Source organism: Hyperolius riggenbachi, chromosome 5 (assembly GCF_040937935.1).
Source record: "Hyperolius riggenbachi isolate aHypRig1 chromosome 5, aHypRig1.pri, whole genome shotgun sequence".
NCBI lineage: Eukaryota > Metazoa > Chordata > Amphibia > Anura > Hyperoliidae > Hyperolius > Hyperolius riggenbachi.
Window position 1 is genome coordinate 11,509,277 of NC_090650.1, and position 17,176 is coordinate 11,526,452.

The window sequence follows — 17,176 nt, forward strand, 5'->3', positions numbered from 1 at the left end:
ACCACAGGGCCTCTTTACTGCATTCTACTATATGTCACTACAGGGCCTCTCTACTGTATTCTGCTATATGTCACTACAGGGCCTCTTTACTGCATTCTACTATATGTCACTACAGGGCCTCATTACTGCATTCTGCTTTATGTCACTACAGGGCCTCTTTACTGCATTCTACTATATGTCACTACAGGGCCTCTTTACTGCATTCTGCTATATGTCACTACAGATCCTCTTTACTGCATTCTGCTATATGTCACTACAGGGCCTCTTTACTGCATTCTGCTATATGTCACTACAGGGCCTCTTTACTGCATTCTGCTATATGTCACTACAGGGCCTCTTTACTGCATTCTGCTATATGTCACTACAGGGCCTCTTTACTGCATTCTACCATATGTCACTACAGGGCCTCTTATCTGCATTCTACTATATGTCACTACATGGCCTCTTTACTGCATTCTGCTATATGTCACTACAGGGCCTCTTTACTGCATTCTACCATATGTCACTACAGGGCCTCTTATCTGCATTCTACTATATGTCACTACATGGCCTCTTTACTGCATTCTGCTATATGTCACTACAGGGCCTCTTTACTGCATTCTACTGTATGTCACTACAGGGCCTCTTTACTGCATTCTACTGTATGTCACTACAGGGCCTCTTTACTGCATTCTGCTATATGTCACTACAGGGCCTCTTTACCGCATTCTGCTATATGTCACTACAGGACCTCTTTACTGCATTCTGCTATATGTCACTACAGGGCCTCTTTACTGCATTCTACTATATGTCACTACAGGGCCTCTTTACTGCATTCGGCTATATGTCACTACAGGGCCTCTTTACTGCATTCTGCTATATGTCACTACAGGGCCTCTTTACTGCATTCTGCTATATGTCACTACAGGGCCTCTTTACTGCATTCTGCTATATGTCACTACAGGGCCTCTTTACTGCATTCTGCTATATGTCACTACAGGGCCTCTTTACTGCATTCTACCATATGTCACTACAGAGCCTCTTATCTGCATTCTACTATATGTCACTACATGGCCTCTTTACTGCATTCTGCTATATGTCACTACAGGGCCTCTTTACTGCATTCTACCATATGTCACTACAGGGCCTCTTATCTGCATTCTACTATATGTCACTACATGGCCTCTTTACTGCATTCTGCTATATGTCACTACAGGGCCTCTTTACTGCATTCTACTGTATGTCACTACAGGGCCTCTTTACTGCATTCTACTATATGTCACTACAGGGCCTCTTTACTGCATTCTACTATATGTCACTACAGGGCCTCTTTACTGCATTCTGCTATATGTCACTACAGAGCCTCTTTACTGCATTCTACTATATGTCACTACATGGCCTCTTTACTGCATTCTGCTATATGTCACTACAGGGCCTCTTTACTGCATTCTGCTATATGTCACTACAGGGCCTCTTTACGGCATTCTGCTATATGTCACTACAGGGCCTCTTTACTGCATCTATATATATAATAGAGTAAGTGCCTCAACCTTCGAGCAAGAAGAAGAAGTACTTTGCATGAGAAAATTTATGCGTGATCAAACACCAAGTTTAAGGCCTCTTTTCCACGGACTGTTGAGCTGTGTGCTCAGCAAGCAGTTACCAGGCAGCAGTGAGCAGATAGCAGGCAGCAGTAAGCAGTTACCAGGCAGCAGTAAGCAGTTACCAGGCAGCAGTAAGCAGTTACCAGGCAGCAGTAAGCAGTTACCAGGCAGCAGTAAGCAGTTACCAGGCAGCAGTAAGCAGTTACCAGGCAGCAGTAAGCAGTTATCAGGCAGCAGTAAGCAGTTATCAGGCAGCAGTAAGCAGTTATCAGGCAGCAGTAAGCAGTTATCAGGCAGCAGTAAGCAGTTATCAGGCAGCAGTAAGCAGTTATCAGGCAGCAGTAAGCAGTTATCAGGCAGCAGTAAGCAGTTACCAGGCAGCAGCAAGCTGTTACCAGGCAGCAGCAAGCTGTTACCAGGCAGTAGTGAGCAGTTGTAAGAGTTTGAGAGGCATTTTACTGCCTATCAACTGTCCGTGGAAAAGAGGCCTACCCTAGCAAGTCTGGCTTTGCAAATCTGGCCTACTTGGCTATTCATGAGGCAATGCTCACGCAAATTTGCTTTTGCATTCCAAACTATATGCAGGGTCAAAAAACCAATAAAGCGGTCGCCCTGCTGCATGCCAGTGATGAGCGAAAATTTTTACAGAATTTTCGCCTAATTTCGTTTTGACGGGCAAATTTTCCATCTAATTTTTCGCGTTAATTTTCGCCTAATGCCAGTCATTTTCGCGTTACTTGCGTATTATTGCGGACATTTTCCGCATAAGGGCATTAGCGTCTGCATTCAGAGAAGTTTCTTGCGCATTATTGCGGACATTTTTCCGTATAAACATCTGCATAGACTGAATTTCCATGCGGATTATTGTGGACATTTTTCTGCATAAGGGCATAAGCATCTGCATACAATGAATTTTCGAAAACGCAAATATTTCTGAAGATTTGCGTGAAAATTCGCCGAAAACTGGATTTTCGATGCGAAAATGACTTAGGTGAAAATTCGCAAGCAACACTGCTACATGCTACATTAGCACTATCCAGGAGCGCCACAGGGAGGATTCCCAATGCCCCCTTTTTATACAACCGGGGGACCGCGGGGTCCCAGGCACTCTCACTGCCTGGGAACCACAGCAGCACCCCGGAGGATGAGGCTGGGTGGCGCAGGCGACCCCCCCCCCCCCCCCCCCCAAGCGTGGTCAGCGCCGGGGAGAGCCGTCCGCACCCACCTCCCAATATTAAAAACAGGCACTTACCTTAACGTCCATTGCGTTCTGCTACATGCGCATTAACTTGGGGGCACCACATGAGAAACGAGTGAAGCATGGGTCACCCCAAGCTTTAGAGCTCAGGGCTGGCTCACATACAACACTCCGGGGGGGGGGAAGGACAAGCGCAGACAACTAACTCCAGGGTTCACACCACCGGAGCAAGCCATCCACCACCTGCCTCCAAGGATACAACTGCAAAAAATGCTTTCCATGAGAAAATTAATGCGCATGTAGCAGAACGCAATGGACGTTAAGGTAAGTGCCTGTTTTTAATATTGGGAGGTGGGTGCGGACGGCTCTCCCCAGCGCTGGCCACGCTTAGGGGGGTCGGCTGCGCCACCCAGCCTCCCCCTCTGGGGTGCTGCTGTGGTTCCCAGGCAGCGAGAGAGCCTGGGACCCCGCGGTCCCCCCTGGTTGTATAAAAAGAGGGCATTGGGAATCCTCCCCGTGGTGCTCCTGGATAGTGCTAATGTAGCATGAACTTATTCCCGCAGGGCGACCGCTTTGCAGTATTGGTTTTTTGACCCTGCATAGTTTGGCATGCAAAAGCAAATGCATATTCGCATGAGCATTGCCTCATGAATAACAAATAAGGCAGATTTGGAAAGCCAGACTTGCTAGAGTTAAACTTGGTGTTTGAGCATGGAAAGCATTGTTTGCAGGTGTATCCTTTGGAGGCAGGTTGTGAATGGCTTGCTCCAGTGGTGTGAGCCCTGCAATGAGTTGTCTGCGCCTGTAACCCCTGGAGTGTTGTACGTGAGCCAGCCCTGAGCTCTAAAGCTCGGGGTGACCCATGCTTCACTCCTTTCTCATGTGGGGGGCCCAAGTTAGTGCGCATGAAGCAGGTGCTAATGTAGCATGAACTAATTCCTGCAGGGGGACCGCTTTGTGGTATTAGTTTTTTGACCCTGCATAGTTTGGCATGCGAAAGCAAATGCATATTTGCATGAGCATTGCCTCATGAATAGCCAATTAGGCCAGATTTGGAAAGCCAGACTTGCTAGGGTTAAACTTGGTGTTTGAGCACGCATACATTTTCTAATGGAAAGCCTAAAGGTGGGTACACACATCAGATAAAAGTCTTTGGAAAATGAAAGATCACAGACCAATGTTATCCCCTTCCATGTAGTATGAGAGCCATACCTACACAGTTTATTCTATTGAGCTGAACTCCCCATCAGATAAAATTTTTTGCAAGATGCTGCACACACACTGTACACATGCAACAGATCAGTATCTGCAAAAGATCTGTTCCTGCAAAAAAATCAGTTTCTGCAAAATGCATTTATAGTCTATGATATCTGCAGATCTCATGCTGGGCATACACGGTATGTTTTCTACAATGTAATCGAGCCGTGTCCGATACCCTGCCGGATCGATTCTGCTGCGCTTGATACCGGCGGGCAGGACAAAAGAAGAAACGAGTGGAAAATAAGAAAGCGCTCGCGGGGACGAGCGGGAATCGATCCGGGCGCCCGCGGGGACGAGTGGGAATCGAGCCAGTGGCTCTATTACACGGTAGAAAACATACCATGTATGCCCAGCATAATGCACACCTTATTTGACGGATATTCATCTGCAGATCAGACAATCATCTGCAGATCCAAAGATCCATCCTGGTGGATCTGATCTGCAGATGAAGTCCGTTAAACAAGGTGTGTATGAGATCTGCAGATATAGACTATGAATGCATTTTGCAGGAACAGATCTTTTGCAGATACTGATCTGTTGCATGTGTACTGCATCTTTGTGTGCAGCATCTTGCAAAGATTTCTGTCTGATGGGGAGTTCAGCTCAATAGAATAGACTGTGTAGAGTATGGCTCTCATACTACACGGAAGGGGGTTAAATTGGTCTGTGATCTTTGATTTTCCAAAGACTTTTATCTGATGTGTGTACCCACCTTTATTCTTCTTGCTTCAAGGTTGAGGCACGTAGTCTATTAGATAGATCGAAGATGCGGCGTATGCTACGACGCGGGTCGGCTAGTTCTACTATATGTCACTACAGGGCCTCATTACTGCATTCTGCTTTATGTCACTACAGGGCCTCATTACTGCATTCTGCTTTATGTCACTACAGGGCCTCTTTACTGCATTCTGCTATATGTCACTACAGGGCCTCTTTACTGCATTCTGCTATATGTCACTACAGAGCCTCTTTACTGCATTCTGCTATATGTCACTACAGGGCCTCTTTACTGCATTCTCCTATATGTCACTACAGGGCCTCTTTACCGCATTCTGCTATATGTCACTACAGGACCTCTTTACTGCATTCTGCTATATGTCACTACAGGGCCTCTTTACTGCATTCTACTATATGTCACTACAGGGCCTCTTTACTGCATTCGGCTATATGTCACTACAGGGCCTCTTTACTGCATTCTGCTATATGTCACTACAGGGCCTCTTTACTGCATTCTGCTATATGTCACTACAGGGCCTCTTTACTGCATTCTGCTATATGTCACTACAGGGCCTCTTTACTGCATTCTGCTATATGTCACTACAGGGCCTCTTTACTGCATTCTACCATATGTCACTACAGAGCCTCTTATCTGCATTCTACTATATGTCACTACATGGCCTCTTTACTGCATTCTGCTATATGTCACTACAGGGCCTCTTTACTGCATTCTACCATATGTCACTACAGGGCCTCTTATCTGCATTCTACTATATGTCACTACATGGCCTCTTTACTGCATTCTGCTATATGTCACTACAGGGCCTCTTTACTGCATTCTACTGTATGTCACTACAGGGCCTCTTTACTGCATTCTACTGTATGTCACTACAGGGCCTCTTTACTGCATTCTGCTATATGTCACTACAGGGCCTCTTTACCGCATTCTGCTATATGTCACTACAGGACCTCTTTACTGAATTCTGCTATATGTCACTACAGGGCCTCTTTACTGCATTCTACTATATGTCACTACAGGGCCTCTTTACTGCATTCGGCTATATGTCACTAGAGGGCCTCTTTACTGCATTCTACTATATGTCACTATAGGGCCTCTTTACTGCATTCTGCTATGTCACTACAGGGCCTCTTTACTGCATTCTACTATATGTCACTACAGGGCCTTTTTACTGCATTCTACTATATGTCACTACAGGGCCTCTTTACTGCATTCTGCTATATGTCACTACAGAGCCTCTTTACTGCATTCTACTATATGTCACTACATGGCCTCTTTACTGCATTCTGCTATATGTCACTACAGGGCCTCTTTACTGCATTCTGCTATATGTCACTACAGGGCCTCTTTACTGCATTCTGCTATATGTCACTACAGTGCCTCTTTACTGCATCTATATATATAATAGAGTAAGTGCCTCAACCTTCGAGCAAGAAGAAGTACTTTGCATGAGAAAATTTATGCGTGATCAAACACCAAGTTTAAGGCCTCTTTTCCACGGACTGTTGAGCTGTGTGCTCAGCAAGCAGTTACCAGGCAGCAGTGAGCAGATAGCAGGCAGCAGTAAGCAGTTACCAGGCAGCAGTAAGCAGTTACCAGGCAGCAGTAAGCAGTTACCAGGCAGCAGTAAGCAGTTACCAGGCAGCAGTAAGCAGTTACCAGGCAGCAGTAAGCAGTTACCAGGCAGCAGTAAGCAGTTACCAGGCAGCAGTAAGCAGTTACCAGGCAGCAGTAAGCAGTTACCAGGCAGCAGTAAGCAGTTACCAGGCAGCAGTAAGCAGTTACCAGGCAGCAGTAAGCAGTTATCAGGCAGCAGTAAGCAGTTATCAGGCAGCAGTAAGCAGTTACCAGGCAGCAGCAAGCTGTTACCAGGCAGCAGCAAGCTGTTACCAGGCAGTAGTGAGCAGTTGTAAGAGTTTGAGAGGCATTTTACTGCCTATCAACTGTCCGTGGAAAAGAGGCCTACCCTAGCAAGTCTGGCTTTGCAAATCTGGCCTACTTGGCTATTCATGAGGCAATGCTCACGCAAATTTGCTTTTGCATTCCAAACTATATGCAGGGTCAAAAAACCAATAAAGCGGTCGCCCTGCTGCATGCCAGTGATGAGCGAAAATTTTTACAGAATTTTCGCCTAATTTCGTTTTGACGGGCAAATTTTCCATCTAATTTTTCGCGTTAATTTTCGCCTAATGCCAGTCATTTTCGCGTTACTTGCGTATTATTGCGGACATTTTCCGCATAAGGGCATTAGCGTCTGCATTCAGAGAAGTTTCTTGCGCATTATTGCGGACATTTTTCCGTATAAACATCTGCATAGACTGAATTTCCATGTGGATTATTGTGGACATTTTTCTGCATAAGGGCATAAGCATCTGCATACAATGAATTTTCGAAAACGCAAATATTTCTGAAGATTTGCGTGAAAATTCGCCGAAAACTGGATTTTCGATGCGAAAATGACTTAGGTGAAAATTCGCAAGCAACACTGCTACATGCTACATTAGCACTATCCAGGAGCGCCACAGGGAGGATTCCCAATGCCCCCTTTTTATACAACCGGGGGACCGCGGGGTCCCAGGCACTCTCACTGCCTGGGAACCACAGCAGCACCCCGGAGGATGAGGCTGGGTGGCGCAGGCGACCCCCCCCCCCAAGCGTGGTCAGCGCCGGGGAGAGCCGTCCGCACCCACCTCCCAATATTAAAAACAGGCACTTACCTTAACGTCCATTGCGTTCTGCTACATGCGCATTAACTTGGGGGCACCACATGAGAAACGAGTGAAGCATGGGTCACCCCAAGCTTTAGAGCTCAGGGCTGGCTCACATACAACACTCCGGGGGGGGGGGGGGGGGGGGGGGGGAAGGACAAGCGCAGACAACTAACTCCAGGGTTCACACCACCGGAGCAAGCCATCCACCACCTGCCTCCAAGGATACAACTGCAAAAAATGCTTTCCATGAGAAAATTAATGCGCATGTAGCAGAACGCAATGGACGTTAAGGTAAGTGCCTGTTTTTAATATTGGGAGGTGGGTGCGGACGGCTCTCCCCAGTGCTGGCCACGCTTAGGGGGGTCGGCTGCGCCACCCAGCCTCCCCCTCTGGGGTGCTGCTGTGGTTCCCAGGCAGCGAGAGAGCCTGGGACCCCGCGGTCCCCCCTGGTTGTATAAAAAGAGGGCATTGGGAATCCTCCCCGTGGTGCTCCTGGATAGTGCTAATGTAGCATGAACTTATTCCCGCAGGGCGACCGCTTTGCAGTATTGGTTTTTTGACCCTGCATAGTTTGGCATGCAAAAGCAAATGCATATTCGCATGAGCATTGCCTCATGAATAACAAATTAGGCCAGATTTGGAAAGCCAGACTTGCTAGAGTTAAACTTGGTGTTTGAGCATGGAAAGCATTGTTTGCAGGTGTATCCTTTGGAGGCAGGTTGTGAATGGCTTGCTCCAGTGGTGTGAGCCCTGCAATGAGTTGTCTGCGCCTGTAACCCCTGGAGTGTTGTACGTGAGCCAGCCCTGAGCTCTAAAGCTCGGGGTGACCCATGCTTCACTCCTTTCTCATGTGGGGGGCCCAAGTTAGTGCGCATGAAGCAGGTGCTAATGTAGCATGAACTAATTCCTGCAGGGGGACCGCTTTGTGGTATTAGTTTTTTGACCCTGCATAGTTTGGCATGCGAAAGCAAATGCATATTTGCATGAGCATTGCCTCATGAATAGCCAATTAGGCCAGATTTGGAAAGCCAGACTTGCTAGGGTTAAACTTGGTGTTTGAGCATGCATACATTTTCTAATGGAAAGCCTAAAGGTGGGTACACACATCAGATAAAAGTCTTTGGAAAATGAAAGATCACAGACCAATGTTATCCCCTTCCATGTAGTATGAGAGCCATACCTACACAGTTTATTCTATTGAGCTGAACTCCCCATCAGATAAAATTTTTTGCAAGATGCTGCACACACACTGTACACATGCAACAGATCAGTATCTGCAAAAGATCTGTTCCTGCAAAAAAAATCAGTTTCTGCAAAATGCATTTATAGTCTGATATCTGCAGATCTCATGCTGGGCATACACGGTATGATTTCTACCATGTAATCGAGCCGTGTCCGATACCCTGCCGGATCGATTCTGCTGCGCTTGATACCGGCGGGCAGGACAAAAGAAGAAACGAGTGGAAAATAAGAAAGCGCTCGCGGGGACGAGCGGGAATCGATCCGGGCGCCCGCGGGGACGAGTGGGAATCGAGCCAGTGGCTCTATTACACGGTAGAAAACATACCATGTATGCCCAGCATAATGCACACCTTTTTTGACGGATATTCATCTGCAGATCAGACAATCATCTGCAGATCCAAAGATCCATCCTGGTGGATCTGATCTGCAGATGAAGTCCGTTAAACAAGGTGTGTATGAGATCTGCAGATATAGACTATGAATGCATTTTGCAGGAACAGATCTTTTGCAGATACTGATCTGTTGCATGTGTACTGCATCTTTGTGTGCAGCATCTTGCAAAGATTTCTGTCTGATGGGGAGTTCAGCTCAATAGAATAGACTGTGTAGAGTATGGCTCTCATACTACACGGAAGGGGGTTAAATTGGTCTGTGATCTTTGATTTTCCAAAGACTTTTATCTGATGTGTGTACCCACCTTTATTCTTCTTGCTTCAAGGTTGAGGCACGTAGTCTATTAGATAGATCGAAGATGCGGCGTATGCTACGACGCGGGTCGGCTAGTTCTACTATATGTCACTACAGGGCCTCATTACTGCATTCTGCTTTATGTCACTACAGGGCCTCTTTACTGCATTCTACTATATGTCACTACAGGGCCTCATTACTGCATTCTGCTTTATGTCACTACAGGGCCTCTTTACTGCATTCTGCTATATGTCACTACAGGGCCTCTTTACTGCATTCTGCTATATGTCACTACAGAGCCTCTTTACTGCATTCTGCTTTATGTCACTACAGGGCCTCTTTACTGCATTCTACTATATGTCACTAGAGGGCCTCTTATCTGATTTTACTGCTGTTGGTGTCTTTATTCTTCTTGCTTCAAGGTTGAGGCACGTAGTCTATTAGATAGATCGAAGATGCGGCGTATGCTACGACGCGGGTCGGCTAGTTCTACTATATGTCACTACAGGGCCTCATTACTGCATTCTGCTTTATGTCACTACAGGGCCTCTTTACTGCATTCTACTATATGTCACTACAGGGCCTCATTACTGCATTCTGCTTTATGTCACTACAGGGCCTCTTTACTGCATTCTGCTATATGTCACTACAGGGCCTCTTTACTGCATTCTGCTATATGTCACTACAGGGCCTCTTTACTGCATTCTGCTATATGTCACTACAGGGCCTCTTTACTGCATTCTCCTATATGTCACTACAGAGCCTCTTTACTGCATTCTGCTATATGTTACTACAGGGCCTCTTTACTGCATTCTGCTATATGCCACTACAGGGCCTCTTTACTGCATTCTGCTATATGTCACTACAGGGCCTTTTTACTGCATTCTGCTATATGTCACTACAGGGCCTCTTTACTGTATTCTGCTATATGTCACTACAGGGCCTCTTTACTGGATTCTACTATATGTCACTACAGGGCCTCTTTACTGCATGCATACTGCTATATGTCACTACAGGGCCTCTTTACTGCATTCTACTATATGTCACTACAGGGCCTCTTTACTGCATGCATACTGCTATATGTCACTACAGGGCCTCTTTACTGCATTCTACTATATGTCACTAGAGGGCCTCTTATCTGATTTTACTGCTGTTGGTGTCTTTGTGGGACAGAATATTCCCCCCCATCTGCTCAGAGGGGGGATGTAGGATTGAACAGGAGCAACAGTTAGGCAGTGTGTAGTGCAGAGTTTTGTATATCTGACACCCCCCCCCCCCCCCCTCAGCCGCCCCTTGCTGGACAGCAGGTCAGCCCGCCCTGCACACACTCCCTGCACACATCTGTTTCTGGCTACAACATCTAAACTTTACCACATGCAGCGGAAATTAACCCTTGATGGAAGGAAATTGTGCGTCAAATCTCGAGCTGTCTCTTCCAGCCCCAGAATCATAAATCACTTAAGTGTCCCGCGATCATTCCGTGTATACGTGAACGCTGGAAATGAAACAAATAAACAGCCATAGATATGTACAGTAAATAATAGTTTGCCTGATACTGGGTTCAACGGAGGTGGAATTTGGTAAATTTTGAGATTATAAAGGTACTCCTCTGTACCAGTTCACAGAGAACAAACAAAGTGCGCAAACCCAAAGTTGAATGACCGCGCTAATTAGTGTGGGGGTCAATGAAGATCTGAATGACCATTCACATTTGGATTAGTCCGGACGGTCGCTCAAAGTGAACAATGATTGCACTGGTGTATAGCAAGCCTACAGCATATACATTTTACAGAGTCGCTGGTGTATAGCAAGCCTATAGCTTATACATGTTACAGAGCCACATTGATGAGGACCAATAGACTGAAACAGGCGGTCTGCATGTGGGATTGATGTGACTCTGTAACATGTATAAGCTATAGGCTCACTATACACCAGCGACTCTGTAAAATGTATAAGCTATAGGCTTGCTATACATCAGCAGTTCTGTAACATGTATAAGCTATAGGCTCACTATACACCAGCGGCTCTGTAACATGTATAAGCTATAGGCTCGCTATACACCAGCGGCTCTGTAACATGTATAAGCTATAGGCTCACTATACACCAGCGGCTCTGTAACATGTATAAGCTATAGGCTCACTATACACCAGCGGTTCTGTAACATGTATAAGCTATAGGCTTGCTATACATCAGCAGTTCTGTAACATGTATAAACTACAGGCTCGCTATATACCAGCGGTTCTGTAACATGTATAAGCTATAGGCTTGCTATACACCAGCGGCTCTGTAACATGTATAAGCTATAGGCTCACTATACACCAGCGGTCCTGTAACATGTATAAGCTATAGGCTCACTATACACCAGCGGCTCTGTAACATGTATAAGCTATAGGCTCACTATACACCAGCGGCTCTGTAACATGTATAAGCTATAGGCTCACTATACACCAGTGGCTCTGTAACATGTATAAACTATAGGCTTGCTATACACCAGCAGCTCTGTAACATGTATAAGCTATAGGCTCACTATACATCAGCAGTTCTGTAACATGTAGAAGCTATAGGCTCGCTATACACCAGCAGTTCTGTAACATGTATAAGCTATAGGCTCGCTATACACCAGCGGTTCTGTAACATGTATAAGCTATAGGCTCACTATACACCAGCGGTTGTGTAACATGTATAAGCTATAGGCTCACTATACACCAGCGGTTCTGTAACATGTATAAGCTATAGGCTCACTATACACCAGCAGTTCTGTAACATGTATACGCTATAGGCTCACTATACACCAGCAGTTCTGTAACATGTATACGCTATAGGCTCACTATACATCAGCAGTTCTGTAACATGTAGAAGCTATAGGCTCCCTATACACCAGCGGCTCTGTAACATGTATAAGCTATAGGCTCACTATACACCAGCGGCTCTGTAACATGTATAAGCTATAGGCTCACTATACACCAGCAGTTCTGTAACATGTATAAGCTATAGGCTCACTATACACCAGCAGTTCTGTAACATGTATAAGCTATAGGCTCACTATACACCAGCAGTTCTGTAACATGTATAAGCTATAGGCTCACTACACACCAGCGGTTCTGGAACATGTATAAGCTATAGGCTCACTATACACCAGCAGTTCTGTAACATGGATAAGCTATAGGCTCACTATACACCAGCGGCTCTGTAACATGTATAAGCTATAGGCTCACTATACACCAGCAGCTCTGTAACATGTATAAGCTATAGGCTCACTATACACCAGCGGCTCTGTAACATGTATAAGCTATAGGCTCACTATACACCAGCAGCTCTGTAACATGTATAAGCTATAGGCTTGCTATACACCAGCAGTTCTGTAACATGTATAAGCTATAGGCTCACTATACACCAACAGCTCTGTAACATGTATAAGCTATAGGCTCACTATACACCAGCGGTTGTGTAACATGTATAAGCTATAGGCTCACTATACATCAGCAGTTCTGTAACATGTATAAGCTATAGGCTCACTATACACCAGCAGTTCTGTAACATGTATAAGCTATAGGCTCACTATACACCAGCGGCTCTGTAACATGTATAAGCTATAGGATCACTATACACCAGCGGTTCTGTAACATGTAGAAGCTATAGGCTCACTATACACCAGCGGTTCTGTAACATGTAGAAGCTATAGGCTCACTATACACCAGCGGTTCTGTAACATGTAGAAGCTATAGGCTCACTATACACCAGCAGTTCTGTAACATGTAGAAGCTATAGGCTCACTATACACCAGCGGTTCTGTAACATGTATAAGCTATAGGCTCGCTATACACCAGCAGCTCTGTAACATGTATAAGCTATAGGCTCACTATACACCAGCAGTTCTGTAACATGTATAAGCTATAGGATCACTACACACCAGCAGCTCTGTAACATGTATAAGCTATAGGCTCACTATACACCAGCAGCTCTGTAACATGTATAAGCTATAGGCTCGCTATACACCAGCAGTTCTGTAACATGTATAAGCTATAGGCTTGCTATACACCAGCGGCTCTGTAACATGTATAAGCTATAGGCTCCCTATACACCAGCGGCTCTGTAACATGTATAAGCTATAGGCTCGCTATACACTAGTGGCTCTGTAACATGTATAAGCTACAGGCTCACTATACACCAGCGGCTCTGTAACATGTATACGCTATAGGCTCGCTATACACCAGCGGCTCTGTAACATGTATAAGCTATAGGCTCACTATACACCAGCGGCTCTGTAACATGTATAAGCTATAGGCTCCCTATACACCAGCGGCTCTGTAACATGTATAAGCTATAGGCTCACTATACACCAGCGGCTCTGTAACATATATAAGCTATAGGCTCGCTATACACCGGCAGCTCTGTAACATGTATAAGCTATAGGCTCGCTATACACCAGCAGTTCTGTAACATGTATAAGCTATAGGCTCGCTATACACCAGCAGCTCTGTAACATGTATAAGCTATAGGCTCACTATACACCAGCAGCTCTGTAACATGTATAAGCTATAGGCTCACTATACACCGGTAGTTCTGTAACATGTATAAGCTATAGGCTCACTATACACCAGTAGTTCTGTAACATGTATAAGCTATAGGCTCACTATACACCAGCGGCTCTGTAACATGTATAAGCTATAGTCTCACTATACACCAGCGGTTCTGTAACATGTATAAGCTATAGGCTTGCTATACACCAGCGGCTCTGTAACATGTATAAGCTATAGGCTCACTATACACCAGCAGTTCTGTAACATGTATAAGCTATAGGCTCACTATACACCAGCGGCTCTGTAACATGTATAAGCTATAGGCTCACTATACACCAGCGGTTCTGTAACATGTATAAGCTATAGGCTCACTATACACCAGCAGTTCTGTAACATGTATAAGCTATAGGCTCACTATACACCAGCGGTTCTGTAACATGTATAAGCTATAGGCTCACTATACACCAGCAGTTCTGTAACATGTATAAGCTATAAGCTCACTATACACCAGCGGTTCTGTAACATGTATAAGCTATAGGCTCACTATACACTAGCGGCTCTGTAACATGTATAAGCTATAGGCTCGCTATACACCAGCAGTTCTGTAACATGTATAAGCTATAGGATCACTATACACCAGCGGCTCTAACATGTATAAGCTATAGGCTTGCTATACACCAGCGGTTCTGTAACATGTATAAGCTATAGGCTCGCTATACACCAGCGGCTCTGTAACATGTATAAGCTATAGGCTTGCTATACACCAGCAGCTCTGTAACATGTATTAGCTATAGGCTCACTATACACCAGTGGCTCTGTAACATGTATAAGCTATAGGCTTGCTATACACCAGTGGCTCTGTAACATGTATACGCTATAGGCTCGCTATACACCAGCAGTTCTGTAACATGTATAAGCTATAGGCTCACTATACACCAGCAGCTCTGTAACATGTATAAGCTATAGGCTCGCTATACACCAGCAGTTCTGTAACATGTATAAGCTATAGGCTCACTATACACCAGCAGTTCTGTAACATGTATAAGCTATAGGCTCACTATACACCAGCAGTTCTGTAACATGTATAAGCTATAGGCTCACTATACACCAGCAGTTCTGTAACATGTATAAGCTATAGGCTCACTATACACCAGCAGTTCTGTAACATGTATAAGCTATAGGATCACTACACACCAGCAGTTCTGTAACATGTATAAGCTATAGGCTCACTATACACCAGCAGTTCTGTAACATGTATAAGCTATAGGCTCACTATACACCAGCAGCTCTGTAACATGTATAAGCTATAGGCTCACTATACACCAGCAGTTCTGTAACATGTATAAGCTATAGCCTCGCTATACACCAGCGGTTCTGTAACATGTATAAGCTATAGGCTCACTATACACCAGCGGTTCTGTAACATGTATAAGCTATAGGCTCGCTATACACCAGCAGTTCTGTAACATGTATAAGCTATAGGCTCACTATACACCAGCGGCTCTGTAACATGTATAAGCTATAGGCTCGCTATACACCAGCAGTTCTGTAACATGTATAAGCTATAGGCTCACTATACACCAGCGGCTCTGTAACATGTATAAGCTATAGGCTCACTATACACCAGCGGCTCTGTAACATGTATAAGCTATAGGCTCACTATACACCAGCGGCTCTGTAACATGTATAAGCTATAGGCTCACTATACACCAGCGGCTCTGTAACATGTATAAGCTATAGGCTCACTATACACCAGCGGCTCTGTAACATGTATAAGCTATAGGCTCACTATACACCAGCAGTTCTGTAACATGTATAAGCTATAGGCTCACTATACACCAGCAGCTCTGTAACATGTATAAGCTATAGGCTCACTATACACCAGCAGTTCTGTAACATGTATAAGCTATAGGCTCACTATACACCAGCAGTTCTGCAACATGTATAAGCTATAGGCTCACTATACATCAGCAGCTCTGTAACATGTATAAGCTATAGGCTCACTATACACCAGCAGTTCTGTAACATGTATAAGCTATAGGCTCACTATACACTAGCGGCTCTGTAACATGTATAAGCTATAGGCTCGCTATACACCAGCAGTTCTGTAACATGTATAAGCTATAGGCTTGCTATACACCAGCAGCTCTGTAACATGTATAAGCTATAGGCTCACTATACACCAGCGAATCTGTAACATGTATAAGCTATAGGCTCGCTATACACCAGCGGCTCTGTAACATGTAAAGCTATAGGCTCGCTATACACCAGCGGTTCTGAAACATTTATAAGCTATAGGATCACTACACACCAGCAGCTCTGTAACATGTATTAGCTATAGGCTTGCTATACACCAGTGGCTCTGTAACATGTATAAGCTATAGGCTTGCTATACACCAGCGGCTCTGTAACATGTATAAGCTATAGGCTCACTATACACCAGCGGCTCTGTAACATGTATAAGCTATAGGCTCCCTATACACCAGCGGCTCTGTAACATGTATAAGCTATAGGCTCACTATACACCAGCGGCTCTGTAACATGTATAAGCTATAGGCTCGCTATACACCAGCGGCTCTGTAACATGTATACGCTATAGGCTCGCTATACACCAGCAGTTCTGTAACATGTATAAGCTATAGGCTCACTATACACTAGCGGCTCTGTAACATGTATAAGCTATAGGCTCGCTATACACCAGCAGTTCTGTAACATGTATAAGCTATAGGCTTGCTATACACCAGCGTTTCTGTAACATTTATAAGCTATAGGCTCGCTATACACCGGCAGTTCTGTAACATGTATAAGCTATAGGCTCACTATACACCAGCAGCTCTGTAACATGTATAAGCTATAGGCTCGCTATACACCAGCAGCTCTGTAACATGTATTAGCTATAGGCTCACTATACACCAGCGGCTCTGTAACATGTATAAGCTATAGGCTCACTATACACCAGTGGCTCTGTAACATGTATAAGCTATAGGCTTGCTATACACCAGCGGCTCTGTAACATGTATAAGCTATAGGCTCGCTATACACCAGCAGCTCTGTAACATGTATTAGCTATAGGCTCACTATACACCAGCGGTTGTGTAACATGTATAAGCTATAGGCTCCCTATACACCAGCGGCTCTGTAACATGTATAAGCTATAGGCTCACTATACACCAGCGGCTCTGTAACATGTATAAGCTATAGGCTCACTATACACCAGCGGCTCTGTAACATGTATAAGC

The 17,176-nt window shown here is 45.0% G+C and overlaps 1 protein-coding gene across 1 annotated transcript in view; it reads right to left on the reverse strand.

Annotated features, from left to right (window-relative positions):
• VWDE (von Willebrand factor D and EGF domains) overlaps positions 1–17,176 on the reverse strand; it is a 168,497-nt gene that overhangs the window by 105,469 nt on the left and 45,852 nt on the right. The window lies entirely within an intron of this gene.